At 34.4% G+C, this 18,218-nt stretch overlaps 1 long non-coding RNA gene across 1 annotated transcript in view; it reads right to left on the reverse strand.

Annotated features, from left to right (window-relative positions):
* The window catches only part of LOC141517967 (uncharacterized), a 44,159-nt gene that overhangs the window by 20,810 nt on the left and 5,131 nt on the right, over positions 1-18,218 (reverse strand). Inside the window, exon 2 of the long non-coding RNA XR_012477035.1 lies at positions 5,841-5,901. This is a non-coding gene — a long non-coding RNA (uncharacterized LOC141517967). The remainder of the gene's footprint in view (positions 1-5,840; positions 5,902-18,218) is intronic.

Here is an 18,218-nt window from a genome sequence, read left to right on the forward strand (position 1 = left end):
CAAGGTCTGGAGCACAACAGAGATTTCTGACTAAAAATCCATTCTGGACAAATAAATTTGTAAAAGATACCTACTGATCAGATCAGGATATGTGTTTGAACAGTTCATTGAGCTTGTTGATCAGTACATAATTTTGAAAGATAACACATGAAATGTGGAGATTATAAATAAAAAGAAAAAGTATCTATATATAGAAGGATATTCATAATAGCTCTTTTCTGGTGGCAAGGAAATGTTTGTCCTCCATTTTTGAAGAAGACCATGACGTCAGGGAATGATGTCATGATATGCATGTGAATTGGATTTGAGTGAGGGGGGCTGTGCTAAATCATCAACCTCACTTTCTCCTCCAAAGTCATCCAGGTCCAGTGACCAGATATGAATCAGGATGCCTGGGGATGACCCTGGATGTAGGGCAATCAGAGTTAAATGTCTTGCTTAGCTCTGCTGGTTAGTGAGACCAAATCTGAACTCAGGTCCTACTGACTTCAGGGCCAGCTCTCTACCCAATGCTCCAATGGAAATAGAAGAGATGCCCATCAGTTGAGGAACAGATGAACAATTGTGGTATGTGATTATGATAGAATGTTATTCTGCTGTAAGAATAGAGAATAAGAAAATGAGGAAAGAGAGCAGGATGTTCTCAGAAAAACTTGAAATTCAAGACTTCCATAAGCTGAAGCAAAATGAAATGCACTGTGTACTAAATCATAGCAATTTTGTAGGATGATCAACTGCAAATGACAGCTTTTCTGAGCAATACTGTGATCCAAGAAACTCTGAAGGACTTATGTCAGAGAGTACCAATCATCCCTAGAGGAAGAAAAGATAGTGTCTGAATATAGATTGAAGTATACTTTTTATAATTTGTTTTGTGAGGAGGGAGAAAAATCCTTGTTTTTGTTCAAAACATGTATATTATGGAAATGTTTCCATAAAAAAAGATGCCATATGTGAACAATAACAAGGATTGACTTTAAAAGAAATAAAGAAGACTGTACTTAATTTCAGAAATTGTGCAGAACTTTCAATTATTCCTAGCTATTTGTGAAATAAACTAAAAAAAGTCATCTTTTCTACACTAAAATGCTTCAGGGAATATTATATAGCAGGGAATCATGGAGCAACACAAGATACAAAGAACTGAAATTGTATGACCCAAAGGTAGGCATACAAGTATATGGTGAACATAAACTACAGTATTTTGCTAACAATTTAATATGGAATAAGACACAACCTGTGGAAAGAAAAACATGTAGAAAATTTAATATGAGACCCAATTAGGGTAGCTCTTTCCATCAGTAAATAACACTAGAAGAATAAATATGTAAGATCACTTTGAAGGATAAAATTATGTATATACTGCATTTTTTAAACTGATAAAAAATTAAAGATATCAAGGTGAAAATTTTTATTTCAGAAAAATATCTTCTTATAATTGTATTTAAAATGCATTTACACACAAAGGGAAGCTGTTATTTTTTCAAATATATTTTCTTGTAATCACTTTTGTAGGAACTGCATTTTTGCACACTTATTGTTCACATATATACTCACAATATATTATTTACAAATTAGACAAGCATTTTGACTCCAGTTATTTAGCACTTTATAGTGTCATAGTGGTTGAAGGAGCAGCTATGTCTTCATCTATACTTGCTGTAATTCCTGACTTGTCCTTCAACCATGTCCAGTAAGCACTTCACTAATTTTGTGGATTAAAACTAAAATCTGAATTACAAATTTTTTTACATGTTTTCCAGTTGTTGATGAGAATCATATCTAAATTCAAAGAAAGCATGGAAAGGCACTTTTTTTTGCTATATTCACTGAGAAACACCTTGCCTTTTGAAAGTTATTCAGGCTTTTTTTCAGATATGTCTAACTTTTCATGAGTCCATTTAGAGATTTCTTGGCAAAGATACTGGAATGGTTTACCATTTGTCTCTCCAATTCATTTTACAAAGGAAGAACTAAGGTAAGCAGGGTTAAATGGCTTGCCTTGGGTCATGGAGCTAGTAAGTGTCTAAGACCAGACTTGAACTCGGGAAGATGAGTCTTCCTGACACCAGGCCAGATACTCTATCCATTATGTTCCTGATGGACTTGACATCAGATGGAATCAGATGAGGAATGCTCCTCTCTATCTCATTCATTGGTATTGTACCATTTATATCTCCAAATTCACTAAAGTTTGCACAGGATATATAAAGGATAATATTTCTTATTCAAATGAGAAAATATTTGTAAAATGCATGTCACAATACATGGTGATAATAGTCCCTATATAAATCCTTATTCCCTTCTATCCCCTTAACACTTAAAAATCTCCTCATCAGAGAGTCTCTCAGATATTTTATCAATAAGATATAACTAAAATTGCATTATTACAATAGTAAAATAGTGAAAGCTACATGTAAAGATACAATTTTATGTAGAGATACTCTATAGGAAAAAGACTAATATGGGCAAATAAATGCCCCAATAGAAACAAATTTCAGAATATTTCCTCTAATTTATAACAAAAAAATATAAAGTATTTTGACATATATGTCATTTGATTAATTTGATCTTTTATGTAGAACTCAATTTTTAAAATTACTTTTATTTGAAAAGTCTTAAGAATATTAAAGAATCCTAACAAAGATGTAGGAAAAAGTCATTACGCATGAAGCAGAAATATCTAAGTCTTTTTGAGTTACATGTGTCTAAAAAAAATTGCATCAATTGATGTACTTGGTCTTCTAATTTTGCAGGTAAAATAGTGAGCAATTAACAAGAAAATAAAAAATTCAGCAATGACAGCAAAGTCAGCATATTTGAATTCTAAAGATGCAATGCTGGGTATGTTATATATGGAAGAAAAAAATAGAAGTAAGAGAAACAAATATGTGAAAAAAAATTGACCCTGTTGAGAAAGTGAAAAATTTGACTTTATTAATCAGTGGGGGGGGGAAACTCTTTACCTACTTACTGTAAACTATAAAACTAAAGGATCACTAAAAAATGTATAAAAGAACAAATGGGAAATCAATTGAGTGAATTACAAACTTCATGCTAAGGTAGCTTTCTGATTAGAAATTTGCTATAGGCTTACTAAAAGGGGAAGGCAGATTAGTGGGAAGAGAATTCTTCATATATTCCCTTCACTTTTAATACTTCTAATCTGTAATAGGAGTATTAAAGAAAAAAAAAGATCATTTGAAAACTACCTGAAGATTAATAAGGCAGTTCACTCTCAGAGAAGACTAGCTACTTAGGGATGGCTGCATATAGATGTGAGGGAGAAGTGTCATCAATGGTCAGATAATGAGGCCAACAAAGAGAAAACCCTCTCAAGGACATTTAAAAGCTAAGTTACAAGAAACTAATAGGGAGAAGGCCTTGGACTGGTTGACGTATCAGAGTTTTCAAGTCAGAAGTGCTGTGATTTTTTTTCACTTCAGAACTCTGATTTTATTGTTATTGGGAACTCTTGGAATGGAAATTTCCTTCATTGATATAACTTGGGAATGCATAAGGAACTAACAATCTTAGGAAATAACTTGGGCACTGGGATATTAAGTGATTTATCCATGTTCATACATTTAGTTTGTGTGAGAGGCAAGACTTGCATCCAGGACTTTCTGACTCCAGGGATGGCCCTCTATTCAGTAGGTTAAACTGACTCTCAAGCATACAAATAATTAAATACAAAGCAAAAGTAATAAAAAGCAGTTTTGAAGGGGTTAAGAGTTCTAATAATTGGGAGATAGAAAAGATTAAGAAGATGATATGCATTGTTGGCAGCTAAACTGTGCTTTGAAGGAATTTAAGAATTTGAGAATGTAGAGATAAAGAGTAAGCAATACATTTCAGGTATCAAGATCCACTGAGGCAGAGTCATAGAGTTGAGATATAGGATGACATCTAGGGAAAAATTAACTGGAGAGATTGACTGGAATAGAAAGGATTTGAAGGGAAATAATATGAAATAATTTTAGAAAGGTAAGTGGGAACTTGACTGCCAATGGATTTAAATACTAGGCAATAAATAGATAGAAGTTTCTGAGTCAGGAGATAACTTGATCAAATTTGTGATACATATTGAGAATTAAACAAAATGTCCTCAAAAGTTTTTTCATTTTTAAATCTTATGCTCCTAGATTGTTTCCAATTCTAAAAGTCTGTGATTAAATATAAAAATCAAAAGCTAAAATTTAGATAGGTCATTTATTAATTTCTTGGAACATTCTATTTAGTTGTTTTAATGTAGATATTACTTGTGGATTACAATAACTTCCTGGTTATATGTTATGGTGTTTACATGATATTGAAGCCTTAAAACTGTGTCACTAGAACATTCAATGTTTATACAACATTCGATTTTTTATTATATAAAAAATATGAATCTGGCACATTAACATTTCCTTTTAAAAGGAATGAGGATTACATCCATCAATCTATAGACTTTAACATAAATGAACCTATGCACATATATATATGCATATGTGATTTAACATTTTATTTGTAACATTTATCTGCTTGTCTTTATATTCTTTTAAATTTTTTCTGCTCCCTTCTTTGAACTTTTGTTTTTTAAAAAAATATTTTATTTATTTTTAATTTTACAATTTTTCCCCTCATCTTGCTTCCCTCCCCCACCCCCCACAGAAGGCAGTTTGTTAGTCTTTACATTGTTTCCCTGGTATGCATTAATCTAAATTCAATGTGTGAAGAGAGAGAAATCAGATCCTTAAGGAAGAAACATAAAAGTATAAGAGATAGCAAAATTACATAATAAGATAACTTTTTTAATTAAAGGTAATAGTCTTTGGTCTTTGTTTAAACACCATAATTCTTTCTCTGGATATAGATGATATTCTCCACCTCAGATACCCCAAAATTGTGCCTGATTTTTACACTGATGGAATGAACAAGTCCATTAAAGTTGATCATCACCCCCATGTTTTTAGGGTGTACAATATTTTTCTGGTTCTGCTCATCTTGCTCAACATCAATTCATGCAAATCCCTCCAGGCTTCCCTGAATTCCCATCCCTCCTGGTTTCTAATAGAACAATAGTGTTCCATGACATGCATATACCACAGTCTATTAACCCATTCCCCAACTGAAGGACATTCACTTAATTTCCAATTCTTTGCTACCACAAACAGAGCTGCTATGAATATTTTTGTACAAGTGATGTTTTTACCCTTTTTCATAATCTCTTCAGGGTATGGATCCAGTAGTGGTATTGATGGATCAAAGGGTTTGCACATTTTTGTTGCCCTTTAGACATAATTGCAAATTACCTTCCAGAAAGGCTGAATGAATTCACAGCTCCACCAACTATGTATTAGTGTCCCAGATTTCCCACATTCCTTCCAACATTGATCATTGTCCTATCTGGTCATATTGGCCTATCCGGGAGGTGTGAGGTGGTACCTCAGAGATGCTTTAATTTGCATTTCTCTAATAATTAGTGATTTAGAACAATTTTTCATATGACTATGGATTGCTTTGCTTTTCTCATCTGTAAGTTGCCTTTGCATATACTTTGGCCATTTGTCAGTTGGCGAATGACTTGTCAGTGTAACTTAAATAAAAATGTGGTCAGTTTTTTTTTAAGAGAGAAGCAAAAGTTAAGAGGTAACCAGTACACAATGAATATAAATTTCATCACTAAGGGAACAACAATAATATATTACATTTATATATATAGATGAAATTAATGTAAATTATGTATATATATACATAATTTACATTAATTTCATCATGGTATTTGGCAGAATTCCATAAATATTATAGAAGTAAGAGTGTTGACTTGAGCTCAGGACAAACCTGAATTCAGACCCTACCTTAAATGTTTACTGGATCCTAGATAAGTCATTTAATCTCTCTTAGCTTCAGTCTCCTCATCTGTAAAATAGGAACAATAATAGTACAAAGGTGATTGTGAGGATTAAATGAGAGAAGGAACATATAGAGATAAATAGACATACATATATATGTATGTGTTGTTTATCTCAAAATAGGAAGAGGGGAATACAATCCAGGCATGTCGATGTCTCTGTGTATGTGTATGTGTCTGTGTGTGTGTGTGTGTGTGTGTGTGTGTTCCACTCTATCTAGCCTCAATCTCATAAAGTTCTTTCTCCTTTAAGATGTAGTCAAACCTTTAGAGTGTGAACCGTGTTTTGCTTTTCTGTGTATACACAGAAAGTACCTGGCACATAGTAAACTTTTCATGTTTATTTTGGGGGGGGGGTTGCAAGGCAATGGGGTTAAGTGACTTTCCCAAAGTCACAAAACTAGGTAATTATTATATGTCTGAGGTCATATTTGAATTCAGGTTCTCCTGACTCCAGGCTGGTGCTCTATCCACTGTGTCACTTAGCTGCCCTTTCATGTTTATTTTTTAAATGTAACATAAGCACAATCTCTACATTAAACCTTTCCATGCCCTTCCTCAACAACTACCTTATATACAACTGCTTTGTAGGTATGGGATGTCACTAAAACCTAAAAGCAATTTTCAGTTTGAAAGACCATTGGCAGAACTTCTCCTATTTTTAATAGTTTATTTGGAATAGAAATTGTTTGTTTCGTTTTGTAGGTTTTAGCAAGGCAATGGGGTTAAGTGACTTGCCCAAAGCCAAACAGCTAGGCAATTATTAAGTGTCTGAGGTTGGATTTGAACTCGGGCCCTCTTGACTCCAGGGCTGGTATTCTATTCTCTGCACCACCTAGCTGCCCTAGTTTTAAAGAATATTAATGACTTAAAACTCACCAATACATTTGCAAGATCCAATGTTTATATTTGTTTATATTTATGCCGTATATATATTTTTAAATATATTTGGTGCCTCTTTATTATATTTTTGTTGTTGTTGAGTCATTTCAGTTATCTCCAATTCTTTATGATCTTAGGGGTTTTCTTGCCAAATATACTGGAGCGTTTTACCATTTCCCTCTCCAACTCATTTTATAAGTGAGAAACTGAGATAATAAAGGTTAGGTAATTTGTCTAGTGTCTCATAGCTAGTAAGAGTCTAAGACTGAATTTGAACTCTTGAGGATGAGTCTTCCTGATTCTAAAAACCCTGCAGATCCTTTGTAAAAATATAAGCTGTTGTTTATAGGGAATTGTTTCATTTTTGGATTTACATTTTCAGTGCCTTTCTTTGTATTCCTAGAATTTAACATAGTGCCTAGTAAATAAAAAGCACTTTAAAATGCTTTTGGAGTGACATGACATGTGTTTTATAATTTTGATGGATACAACTAATAATTATATTTGCAATGTTTCAGAAACACAACTGATCAAATTCCCCAATATAATTATATGTCAATCATTCACAGTGCAATTAAACTCTTACTGAAATAAATGAGAGTGATTGATATGAAAAGAAAATGCCTTTAGAACCAAGAGTTCTTTACCATCATGCCATGCACCCTGTGGACTATGATGGTGGTACTCAATATTAATGTTGGAATAATGTTGGTGGGGATACAGTAAAGTTTTCAACATTCATTTTTTATAAAATTTTGAGTTCCACATTTTCTGTCTCCTGCTCATAATAGTGAGCAATCTCTTAGAGATGCAAATACATGTACAATCATGTCAAATATATTTTCATATAAGTCATGTTATGAAAGAAGAATGAAAAAGGGGGAAATGTAAAAAAAACATACACCAAATTTTAAAATGAAAAAGAGTATTCTTTGGTATGTATTTAGATATACCTTAAAAACAACATTGTGTGATGATCAATTATTCTACACTTAGCTCTTTTCAGCAAGCTGATAGGGTGATATAGCCTGGCTTGTACTGGAAGAATGAATTCATATGCTATCTTATATTTGTGATGCTATGTTTTCTATATCTCAAACTACATTCTGAATTTCTTGTGATTAGAAACAGGGTCTTATATAGCCAATACCAATACCAATATGTATTATAGCTCTTTATCTGAATGTAGATGGCATTTTCTATCAGTCTTTAGGAATTGTCTTTGATCACTGTATTGCTGAAAAAGAGCTAAGTGTAAATAGTTGATCAGCACACAATGTTGTTTTTAAGGTGTACAGTGATCTTCTGCCAATTCCTACTTTTGCTTTGACTGAATATCAAAACCTGACTCAACTACTTCCATCCTCCTTAGGCTTAATTATGTATACAGTACTTTGGCTCCACAAGACATCAAAAATATTGCATACAACAGGCATCACAAGGGACTTTACAGACCAGCTTTCCTATGGGGACAAAACTGTATCCCACTAGCACATTGCTGTAGAATGCTGACTGTGTCTTCTAAGAAGGCTTGTAAAGGTTAAATAAGTCAAATCTATACCTCAGGACCTTGAAATGCCCCCCCCCCCCAGCAAGCACTCTTTCTTAGAACACAAATAAATCTCTTTTTCTCTGTTTCACTACTCCCTTTAATTACCTTCTAGAAGGGAGGACTTGAATGTATATAATCAAAGAAGAAACATTTCAATCCCTCATGTGTACAACTAGAGCCCTGATAGGGTTATATAGCCTGGCTTGTACTGGAAGAATGAGTTCATATGCTATCTTATATTTGTGATGCTATGTTTTCTGTATCTCAAACTACATTCTGAATTTCTTGTGATTAGAAACAGGGTGTTATATAGCCAGCACCAATACCTACTTGGAGTTGGCTATGTAGGAAATACTCAATAAATACCAGTTGATTGATTAAAAAAGTGAAAATTTAACAAATAATTAATTTGGATCACTTAGAGTCCAAGAGAGAAGAGAATTATATTATCCAATTTGCTAGCTCTGTTTATAAAAATTAACATCATAATCAAATTACTATTTGAAAGTGATATGCAGACCTAGATGCATCACCAGCTCAAAAAGAAGTTATCAATGTCCTTATGAAGATCTATAACATGTCTCCTAATTTCCTTGCTTCTATCTAGCTCACTTGCTCACCTTGCTCAATGCCTACCAAATTTTCTACATATAATCTTTAAACAAATACAACATTTTATGAAATAAAGTTGTGATGATGGCGTTTTTCAGTCATGTCCAACTTTTCATGTCCCGTTTTAGTATTTTTCTTGATAGAGAGACTGATTTCCCACTTCTTTCTCCAGCTCATTTTAGAGATGAAGAACTGAAGCAAATAGCATCATGTGTCTTGAGTGTCTGGGGGCTGCATTTGAACTCAGGAAGATGAGCTTTCCTGACTTCAGGGCTAGCTGCCCCAAGTAAAATTGCAACTTATTTTGATTTTTTTCCTTGCTTTCTTTAGGGATAAACATTATCCTGGATGAAGCATTTATCTTGGCTCAGGATTCAGGCAAAATTGGGAAAAATTTTGAGTGATTAATGATCATTTCTTCGAGGAGATACTATTTCTGAGAAATTTCTAGATTAGTAATATAAAAATCATTGTGATTTTGCAGTAAATCTTTGAAATGTCTCAGAGAATTATAGAATACTATGCAGAATATACATAAATTTCCTGAATATCAATGGTATATTTCCTTATTTGATATGAAAACTATGATTTACATTTATTCCATGGTTCATTTTACCAGTATATCATTGGATTCTGATCTGACATATTTTTCTAAATCCAAAATCTTAGAATTATAATTTGTTAATAACTTTCATTTGGTGCAAAATTACTCCCTCTACAATTTTAATAAGAAAAACTCTTCTCACTTGTAATACTTAATTATTATTCTTATGATTTTCTAAGATAGCCTCTAGAAAGTGAGGCTGTTCAGTTTCTTTTTTCATTTCTAATATAACTTGCTATGTCACCTCTGGCAAATAGCAATAACTTTTCTGTGTATATCATATTACCCTTTCCATATATCACCATAGTAAAATACTGTATTGCTTCAAAAATGAAGTCTATATTCAGTAAATGCTAAGAGTACATAATAAAAAAAGGTTAGTGGGAAAATGAATATACATTGAAAACAAAAAGAAAAATATTTTTTCCCTGGAACATTCCAGATACAAGTATACAAAGGAACTAAAAACAATTTTTTTATGTTTAACTCATTCTATTAATATAGGATAAGGAAGAAATCTTAGCTAGTGATTGGATTGCCTCATAGCATTTCCATATTCCATTCACAGTATTGAAACCCAAAGTATCAGAATAAACAAATATGTATTAATCCTCTCTACATCAATAAATACTTGGAAGTAAGAAAATGTAATGCTACTGCATACTGATAAAGGGCTGTAGAGTCAGTCACTAAGAACTGAGTTCAAGTATTACCTGAGACACTAACTGGACAGATCATATATTTCTGGAGCTCAGTTTGCTCATAAAATTAGGGACTTGATCTTGATGATCTCTAATAACTTCGAAGGTCTCTTCCTTTTCTAAATCTAGAAGCCTATGATCCTATAGAATATGTGGACTGATTGAGAATTTTTTAAACCAAAACTGTATTCACTGAAGCAAGGTCAATTAAGGTTGCTTCTGAATGAGGAGATTCTGGACTACTACCAAATCAGTTCAAACCATCTGAAGATCTTTGGGAAGGAATTCCCAGTCAGAATGAGTGAAAAAGCATTAAAGACTTAGACTATGATAGGCAACAAAGATTGAGGATTCATGTGCCTTCATGATTACATAATAATTCTTTCTTTGTCTCTTTCTCAGGTAATTAATTTTCTTCCCCATTCCTTAACATGGACGTTTTCTATAATGCTATTCTTGGTCTTCTTCGCTTATATCACTCTTTACTCCCTCCCTTGGCAGTCTTATTCACTTCCATAATCTGCCTCTCATACAGATGATTCCTATAAAACCATCTTTAACCCTAATCTCTCTACTGAGCTCCAGACTTATATCCTCAGCAGACTACAGGATATCTCTCTTTAAGGTTCTCACTAGTAATCTGAAACTTCATGTGTCTATATTGGAATTTAATAACTTTCTCCTAAATAGGAGCCTTCTTCCACATCACTATTTCTGTTGTAGCTATTATTTACCTGGTGTTAGAGACCTTAGTTTTAATTGGTCTCACATCTACTCCCTCCTCTCTATTCTTAGAAAGGACCACCACCACCACCACCACCACCACCACCACCAACAACAACAACATTACTACTACCCTAATCCAGGTCATTATTTCTAAATGCAAAGCTCTAATTATCTGCCTATTCATCTCCACTCTTTTGGATCCTCCTGTTTCTTCTCTTTTCTCTCTTTCCCTGGTTGTTTTTTGCTTTTTTTTAAGTTTTTGCAAGGCAATAGGGTTAAGTGGCTTGCCCAAGGTCACACAGCTAGTAATTATAAAGTGTCTGAGGCTGGGTTTGAACTCAGGTACTCCTGACTCCAGGTGCTCTATTCACTGAGCCACCTAGCCACCCTCCCCTGTTCTTTCAATTTAAGGAATACTTTCTGATGCCCATAGGGCTAGGATACCTTACTAGTTCCTTATTTTATACTATTCTGAACCAAGGCCTGTAGATTGCACTGTTTTAGTCCTGGGGAATTAAGTCTTTAATAAGGGGATTAGGTTTTCATTCCTTACTCTCTTTGTTTCTCCAACCTTAAAACCCTAGGGATGGTTGTCCTTATTGCTTAGGTCTGCCCAGAAAATAGGGAGTAGAAAAATGCAAGTTTTTATTCAGTGTACAATCTGATTCAGTCTTGGAACAAGTAAGAGACTCACAGTATATAATTAATAAAACAACTTAAACAGCATTGAGTATAATATCACTACCAATGATACTTAAATCCTCATCAGAACATAAAATAGCTTACAAGATTATGAATTCACTTCAGTCTAGCACAAATTTGGTGATCCTTTGCCAGGATCCTTTGATACATAAGCTTCTCCAAAATTCTCAGACTCGCAATGTCTTTGTCTAGCTTGATATAATTGGTATTCTTATCCATTTTGGCACTTGTTCATCAACAGCCCAAACGAAGACTCAAGTTTGTCCAGGCAGGATATGTGCTCCATCATGAATGCTGAGCTTCTATTTGGTAAGCCTTCTTATCTTGCCAGATGCGGATCTACCATACCACTTCTTGATTATCTCTGTCCTATTCCACTTCATGGTCTCCATCCTCCTTTTCTCCCCTATGCCCTAGACTGTCCAATTCTAACTCTGAAAATAGTAATCAAATCAATTTTGTGAGTCATTCCCAGAAGATATATCTTAATTCATTGCCCCATGACTCAAATCTCTAACCATCTGACTTCTAATCAGAGTACTTTGGCCTGGCTCCCGCACATTTAAGGCTTTCCACACAAATTACCTATGGCATAAAAAGTATGGAAGTATCCATAAACTGAATAAGTATAGCAGATTTTAAGTAGAACTGTGAGCTACCTGAAGAGTATTTTGAATTAATTCATGCTTCTTCCCTGGTCCCTGCTCCACAGAACTACAACCATGGCTAGCTAATACAGAGAAGAACCAGAGTCCATGCAGTTCATCTAGCAGCCTACCTTAGATATAGTTAAAGCTATTCAGAAATGGCTATAGAGTAACTATCAGCCACCTAGAGAGTGTCACCTCAGGGCACAGCCGCAGAATGTCAGGCAGGAAGATGGGGAAACACATAAAGCAGACATGAACTCTAGTCGATGTAACTGAGCAAATTGTTCATTTTGAGTCCCTCTGTCTGTTCCTTGTACCCAATCTGACTAGCTTTCTTGAGGTTTTCTTGCCTAAGATACTAGTTGGCCATTTCCTTCTCTAGCTCATTTTGCAGATGAAGAAGAACTGAGACAAATAGTTTTAAGTGACTTGCTCAGGACCACCCAGGTAATAAGTATCTGAGGCTGTATTTGGACTCAGATCTTTGTGACTCCAGGATTCCACTTTACCTTATGGTTAAGTCCAAGGCACAGGGGAAACCCCTTCAGCAAAAACTGGCTTTATCTCAATAAAAGCATGACCTATATAATTTTGATACAGTCAAACTGTTCCTCCCAGAATTTTAAGGTTTTGGCCTTTAGGATCACTTCCAATTACCCAAGTTATGAATCTGACATTTAAAATATAATTCTTCAGGGGCAACTAGGTGGCCTGGAGTTAGGAGGATTTAAGTTTAAATATAGTCACAGACCCTTGATGACTTTACTCTCTGTGTGATCCTGGACAAGCCTCTTAGCTCCAATTGTCTTCCCACCCAAAAGGTAATTTTTCTACATTATTTTTTTAAAGATTGAGTCTCCCTGTCTTGCCCAGGTTAGAAGAGTAATGGTCAATCGTAGGTTCAATTCTATTGTTAATCAGCACACAAACTTTGATCTCCATTTCCAACCAAGACTAGTAGCCTAATACCTTCCTTTCCAGGGTCTCACTATAATCAACTTTAGTCTTTCTTCATTCAGAGCTCCATCAACCTCAATCTTCCCAGGACTGGATTCTAGTTTGTGATTATATGCCAAGACCTTCTGTCTTTCCAAGGTCATTGTTTCACTTGCTCTTATTTTATAAGTTAGATGGATCTTACTCTACAAGATGGGTGGAACTAAGTCCACTGACTCTTGGACTTATCATAGGATCCAGGAATTTAATTTAATTCACTTCCATGCCTTATAGATTCTAGGGATTAAAAAATGCAAAAGTATCTTTTAAAGACTTTATTTTTCTGTGTGTGTGTGTGTGTGTGTGTGTGTGTGTGTGTGTGATACAAAGCACCTTCAGGGATAGGGAGGAAAACTAAAACCTGGGTGAATCCCCAAAGATCTCTTGCAGGAATTCCAATACACAGAAATGTCTGAGTCAAGAGGGATAGCCTGTGTGCCAAAGTACAAAGATGGGAAGAAGAATATTCTTTACAACAATTTCAGGTTGACATATTTAGTGGGAATATAGAGTGCATGAGTGAAACAATGCAAAATCAGTCAGCAGAGACTTGAGTTGAGGAGAAAGAAGAGAGAAGGCTGGACTGTCACTTGTAAATGGCTAAGTGCTTCTAATTATTCGAAGTTTTCCAAAAAAGAAAAGTTGTTGTATTTTTTTGGTTCTTTATTGGTTTTTGCAAGCCAAATGGGGTTAAGTGGCTTGCCCAAGGCCACATAGGTAGGTAATTATTAAGTGTCTAAGGTCAAATTTGAACTCAGGTACTCCTGATTCCAGGGCCAGTGCTCTATTCACTGTGCAACCTAGCCACACCGAAAAGTTGTTGTTTTTTTTTTAATCATCTGTCTTCTTACATTGCTATTATAGGTGTCCCAATCCTGAAATGCCATGAGCTAGTTGGGAAGAGTAAGTTGTAACTTATTACCAACAAATTTCACAAGATACATTGTGTAAAGTATTTCATCAGAGAATATGACCGGAATAAAGACATAGGTTAAGTCATGTAGCAGAACAAGGTTTATAGAAAGCCACAATACTCCATTGGTGTCAAAGCAATGCCAAGAGATATAGTATCCTCATCACCCTGATCTGGTCCAAGATTTCCATGTTAAGACATCTCAGAAATCTAACCTAAAAGATTATTTAAGAAAGGGGTTAGAATTCCAGAGAAAGCATAGATAGATACTTATAAAAATGAAGAAACAAGTTAGTGTTTGAAAAAGTGGAAAACATCAAGTGCCTGGAGGAAAAGATCTTTTTTGAAAAAAACTGTTAGGAAAACTGGAAAATAGTCTGACAGAAAATAGGCCTAGACCAACCCTTTAGATTACATTCCATAATAAGTTCTAAATAAATATTTCACCTTAATATGAAAGATCATAGTATAAAAAATTAGAAGAGAAATACCAAATAACACTAATAGGGATGGGTAGGAGATAACAATCTTAACAAGAGACAGGGGCAATTGCAAAAAATAAAAAAGGATAACTTTGATTACTAGGAACTGAAAAGTTTCTGCACAGACAACATTCATGCAACTAAGATCAAAAGGGAAGTAGGTAAATGAAGAGAGGGAAATCTTTATATCAAATGTCTCCAAGGGTTTAGTGCCCAAGATATGATAATTAATAAAGATAATATGACTAATAGCATGGATTCCAAAAGATATAAACAAAAGAATTGTAAAATATTCACAATCTCATGAAAAATATTCCAGATGACTAATAATAAAAGAACTGAAAATCAAAACAACCCTGAGGTTTTATCTCATAACATGAAAACTGGTAAAAAATGGCAACAGTTAATGTTGTAGTATTTGTGAAAAGATAGGCACACTAATGCATCATTGTAAAATCACTGTGAAATAACAATTTTGGAAACAAATTTGGAATTATGTAAATAAAGAGTCAAAACTCTCTGTACCAGAAATCCCATTACTGGAAGGAAGTCATCTAAAAGAAGAAAGTCCCTATATAATCCCAAATATTTATAGCATCCCTTTTTGTGATAGCTAAGAATTGGAAACAAAATAGATGTCCATCAATTGGGCAATGGCAAAGTAAATTATGGTACTGGAATATAATATACATATACCCTATACCATTAAAATATAATATATATACCATATACCATTAAAAATGATATATATAATTAAAATGGAGAAGCATGGAAAGATTTATGTAAACTGATGCAGAGTAAAGCAAGCAGAGCTATGAAAATATACATAGTAACTATAACAATGTAAACAGAAAGAACAAATGCATATCAAAAAATCAAAAAGTAAATATAACAAAATTATAAAGATCTAACAGAACTTAAATGAAGAAATATATTCTGTTTCAGAGGCAAGAAGTCCTCAAACCCACATGCATATTTTTGGACTTTTTCACTATAGTAATCAATTATGCTGATGTTTTTTTCCTCTTAAAAATGCTGTTTGTCATATAGGATGACTTTCTTGGGATAACTATGGTAATATAAGAGACTGTAAATAGCAATAAAAACTTATTTTTTAAAAAGCCAATGAGAACACAGCTGTCGATTCAGAAATGTTATAAAGTTATAGGATAAAGTTGGAACAAACTACTCTATAGTCTGTTAACTTCCTTATATAAGACCAGACTTGTTAGACATGCTGACTAATTGCCCACTATTGGCAATTTTTTCATAGTTTAGGAGACAATGTTATCTCACATATAAGTCTAAAGCAACAACACCTCTTATCCCTGTTGCTATTTAACTCTACATACTTCATTTTTCCACTTCAGCTAGGAATACAGGGTGACTAGGGAAATCATCATTACTTTTGATATAAAAGGTATTGTCTCAAAAGGAAGCTAATTTTAAGGAAAAGAAAATTAGTTGAATTTTTAAACAAAGATTGCCTCAGGCCTTGGTATCACTCCTTCCTCTGAACTCCATCTTGTCTATTGCTATTAGGCTTTCAAATCCCAGCTCAAATGTCTTCTTCTTCAAGTTTTCCTTGTATCTTCTTTTGCTTTATCCTTCTCCTTCCCTAATCAGAAATACTTTTTCTTTCAAATCAGATCTTATGATCTCCAACACAGACACGAGGTAGGAGAAAGGAAACATTTCTTATGGTACTATTTAAGGTCGTTCTGACTAGGGGAGGGGAAGCAGTGCCCAATTCATTTTTGTCTTTCTATCGCAAGTGTTTTGCACATGATGTTTGGTGGGTTTTTTTTTTAAAGATCATGCTATCATTCTGTTCCACAAGGACTTACCAGTTCACAATTTCACTAACAATGTATGAGCATATTTATTTCTCTACAACCCCACTAGCATTGAGTTTTGTCATTTTAATTTTTTGTCCCCAAACGGTAATTTTAAATATGAATTTTTAATTAGACAAACTTATTCATAATATTTCCTTAAATTTCTGATAAAAGTAAAACCAAAGGTAAAGGCACTACAAATGAGGTAAATGCTTTGAGTGCCAAAAAAAAAACAAAAACAAAAACAAAAAACCACAGCACAATTATATGGTACTGACTGTTCCTCTTTGCCTGTCTTCATTCCAGTCTCCCTTTTTAATAGTTACTTTGACTTCTCCAACAATTTCAGTCACAGTCCTGACTACTTTCTTCTGTGGCTACCAGTCTGTGGGTCTTAGGTAAGGGTCAGGGACTGGTCTCCATGTAAACACAATATAGAATTAGAATTTCTCGGACTCAGAAACATGTAACCTCAGCACTCCCTGAAAAAAACTGTATTCCAGAAATGTGGATTCCAAACATTAAAATATGCCCATGTTTGTTCTAAGGAGGCAGGAGAAATAAAGATGAACTTTAACTGTAGGTTCTTTGCTTCCTTAACACTCCAGGAAAAAAAAAAGATACATTCAACTGGATAACCTGTATTAGGTTTTGGTCATTTTCTGAAATTTGAGCACAGCCTTATGGCAAAGTTTGAGTATTTGGCAAATTTCCTCAATGGATCTGGGAGAGGAGGTACTACTTCCTTTCCAGGTAAGCATTTTTAAAATGTTTGTAAATGGCCTGCACTATTAGCCAATGAGAAGCTAACAGCTGAAGTTTGCAAGACTACATCAAACCAAATTCATCTACTTTCAGCTCATACAACTGAAACACTTGTTGCATGTAGATGCTTATTGTCTTACACCTGGTGGGAGCTGGTTAGTTTCTTTCCTAGTTGGTCCAAGATGGCATCACCAGCCACCAGCAGTTTTTGTTTCTGGTGATCTTTTGGGTCAGAGAAAGCCTTACATGTGATTTCCTCTAAGAACAGCTGCAGGTTGCTGAGATGGACAGTCATTAAGGGTACTCCTCCAGAGCCTATGCTGGGACTCTACAGCATGACCCTTCTTCAGAGCCTGGCAAAGTCTCCCTCTATGATATCCTATCTACATCATGTCTTTGGAGCTTCCTGTTCTGCACTGTCATAAATGTTTATTTTATGAGAATTGAAAAGGAAGAGGCACAGGAACACCCACTTCCTACTGTCACTTTGCTTTGTGGTGTCCTGTTTTTTTCTTTCCTTCTGTCAAATGCTATTTTATTCCTGAATCAGGCTATGTCATAAAGGTTATGTCATAAATGCCAGAAATGGAAGCCCTACTTCACCCTACTTAGATACTGGCAGCAAGTAGTTTTAGTATTAGGGTTTGGTGCCCTTCTAGGGTCTCTTGGCAGTGGCTGTTGCCTTTCCTATTATGTCTAAGGACAGATCTTTTACTCACATGCTGCTTGGTATTTTTGTATTATACTATATTGTTTGAATCTAGTTTTATGTGACTAGAAAACTAACTCCAAAAACTTACAGTAGGTTAGACTGGTCTCCAAGATGTTGGAGGGAAGTCAAATGATTGTAAGGAATACTTAGATCCCATTCAATGCTTGTTTTGGATTCTCTCAGATCTTTT

The sequence above is a fragment of the Macrotis lagotis genome, chromosome 3 (genome assembly GCF_037893015.1).
Source record: "Macrotis lagotis isolate mMagLag1 chromosome 3, bilby.v1.9.chrom.fasta, whole genome shotgun sequence".
Lineage (NCBI taxonomy): Eukaryota > Metazoa > Chordata > Mammalia > Peramelemorphia > Peramelidae > Macrotis > Macrotis lagotis.